Source organism: Apodemus sylvaticus, chromosome 3 (genome assembly GCF_947179515.1).
Source record: "Apodemus sylvaticus chromosome 3, mApoSyl1.1, whole genome shotgun sequence".
In the NCBI taxonomy this organism is placed as follows: domain Eukaryota; kingdom Metazoa; phylum Chordata; class Mammalia; order Rodentia; family Muridae; genus Apodemus; species Apodemus sylvaticus.
The window spans coordinates 167,836,761-167,839,882 of record NC_067474.1 but is presented as its reverse complement, the minus strand read 5'-3'; positions in this window follow the sequence as shown (position 1 = coordinate 167,839,882).

Here is a 3,122-nt window from a genome sequence, read left to right as displayed (position 1 = left end):
CAGATGGGCCCAGGCCCCCGCTGGGAGGAGAATTGCCTTCCCCTAGCCGAGATGATCCTCTCACCCTGCTGGCGAGAGGCCTCCCTCTGGCTTTACCCACAGGAGTGGGCACAGCCCTCAGCCAGCCACACATTCCCATCCGCCCCGCCCAATGAGCCGGAGCTCTGGAGCTCAGGGCCACACCCTGAGTCAGAGCAGCAAACGTCACACACAGTCTCGTCAACACCCAGCAGTGCAGGGTGGAGGCGGGACCCTCATCTCAGGACTGTCCAGGTCGGCCCTTGGATAAAGAGACAAAAATTCCCAGGTCAGGCTGTTTCCAGACGGCCTTTGGAAAATCACCGTGCACAGAAGCCCCTCCTTGTCTCTGGAGTCTTTATTTCCCTGAGGGACTTCCAGTGTATGAGGCATCACTGAGAAGTAGTATTGTGTACCAGTTATAAAGAACATTTATGTCATTTGGAGCATAGTTGTGGTAATGGTTGGAATCTAGCACGGTCAAGGTTAGGCTGTGAGGGTGATGGCTCGAGGAATGGGGGGAATGATGGCTAAGGGGATGGTGTGGGGATGATCCAGATGATATAGATGGTGTGGCGATGACATGGTGGCATTGATGTGTGGTAATGGTGCTAGAGAGTGGAATCGTGTTGGCCATAGTGATGTCTCAAGTGTGGTGATAGGGATGATAATGGTTGTGGTGGTGGTGGTGATGGTGGTGGTGATGGTGGTGGTGGTGGTGGTGGTGGCAGTAATGGCAGTAATGGCTACAGTGTTAGCAGTTTTATTGAGATTATAACAGTAGCAGCAATGGCTAAGAGGAGGGGACGGCAGTGGTAGACAGACATCATTCCCACTCACAATAATGAATGTAATTAATGATTCTCAAATTCTGCCTCACTTTTTAAAGTCAGTGCTGGGAATTCAACCCCAGAGCTGCTTGTGTAGCAAACGCCTTATCGACTAAACTATCTCCCCGGGCCCCGTTGGCCCCATTTCGTAGGGGTTCAACACTGGCTGGGAGGCTTTTCCTTCTGCTACCAAATCCGTAACTAGCATTCCACAGAGTGAGCCCAGGGCAGTCTGCTGTCTGAACCTGGTCCTTAGCCACAGACAGACCTAGGCCTGCCGTAGGCTGGGGCAATCGCGTGCCTTTGGTCTTATATCTATGTGCCGGGGGTTCCTGGGGCTTGCACCTGACACCTGAAGCGAGTGAGCCTGAGGTTCCGGCCCCAGCCTACGGGATCCAGCGTCAATCCCAGGTGGCTAGAGTCATGATTGCACTAAGCTCTTGGGTTCCCACTGGGGTTGGACAGAAAGCACACATTGCAGTGAAGCTGTGACTGCCTCAGGAGTGCCTGACCTGCAGAAACTTCCCTGAAGTGAGCAGGATTGGGGTGGGACTCTGCTAAGCGAGAGTTACTAGGGGAACGACAACAGCCTCCTGCTCCTTGTCTTGTGTGACACCTTTGGTTCTGCTCCCAGGCAGCTCCCAGGCTATAAACTGACTTCAGTTCTTTCCACAGGAACTCAGGTCAGGTGCCTGGGCACACACCTGCTTCACCCCTGCTCCACCCCTGCTCCACCCCTGCTCCACCCCTGCTCACGCATCACAAGCATCAGACTTCCCTGCTGAACACGTGAGTGTCTGGCTCCCCACTCCTCACCGCTCACTGGGAACACGCCATCCCACCCTAGCTGTGAACACTTAACTCTGCAGTCCGTGGACAGCGACTGGACTCTGGCATGGGGCAGAGACCACAGGGCTCCTGGCCTGTAGTTCTGTGCAGGAGTCATCGAGCCACGGCTTGGCCCAGAGGTACTGCAGAGCCCTGGCACTCAGGTAGTTTGCTGTTACTTTGAACAGGACCTGGGTCCAGGATTGCCTTCTGCTTTTCTCTTAGGTGTCAATGGACATTCATTCTGACTTCCTGTGCGTGCTTCCTCATAACACGCGAGAACATCAGACACACACAAGACAGCTGCCACCCCACAGCTACTTGAAGGGCCTCTCACTACTTGCCCTCACCACCTGCCTTCACCACTTTCCCCCACCACCTGCCCTCACCAACCTGCCCTCACTATCTGCTCTCACCACCTGCCCCCACCACCTGCCCCTACTAACCTATCCTCACCAGCTACCCTCACCACCTGCTCTCACCACCTGCCCCGAACCAGCTACCCTCAACACCAGTCCTCAGCACCTGCCCTCAGCACCTGCCCTCACCACCTGCCCTCACCACCTGCCCTCACCACCTGCTCTCACCACCTGCCCTCACCTCCTGCTCTCACCACCTGCCTCTTCTAACCTATCACCACCAGCTACCCTCAACACCTGCCCTCAGCACCTGCCCTCACCACCTGCCCTCACCACCTGCTCTCACCACCTGCCCTCACCACCTGCCCTCACCACCTGCTCTCACCACCTGCTCTCACCACCTGCCCCCCACCAGCTACCCTCAACACCTGCCCTCAACACCTGCCCTCAGCACCTGCCCTCCCCACCTGCCCTCCCCACGTGCCCTCACCACCTGCCCTCCCCACCTGCCTTCCCCACCTGCCCTCCCCACCTGCCCTCACCACCTGCTCTCCCCACCTGCCTTCCCCACCTGCCCTCCCCACCTGCCCTCATCACCTGCCCTCCACACCTGCCCTCCACACCTGCCCTCCCCACCTGCCCTCCCCACCTGCCCTCACCACCTGCCCTCACCACCTGCCCTCACCACCTGCTCTCACCACCTGCCCTCACCTCCTGCTCTCACCAACTGCCCCCACTACCTGCAGGGAACTGACTCATTCTCTAATGAACTCCAGGTAGCAGCCAGCATCCTCAGCCCTGTTCCCATCACCAATGATCCAGGTGTGAGACAGTGGGGTTCAGGGGCACTCCTTGTGCCACTCAGAAGCATCTGTGGCCAGTGGACATATGGTATAAGTGTTTCCCTCCTAGGGTTCCCCGCCCCCACTTGGTCCCTGGATATTGCCTCTGTAGGTTGGGACACTGGTGTGGTGGGGACACCGTTTCTGAACTGGAAGCCTAGTGTCACGCAGTGTCCAGCTCAATGACTCAAACATTTTTTGTCTCCAAGGCCCGGCCGTTAGACACAACACATGCATGAAACCCA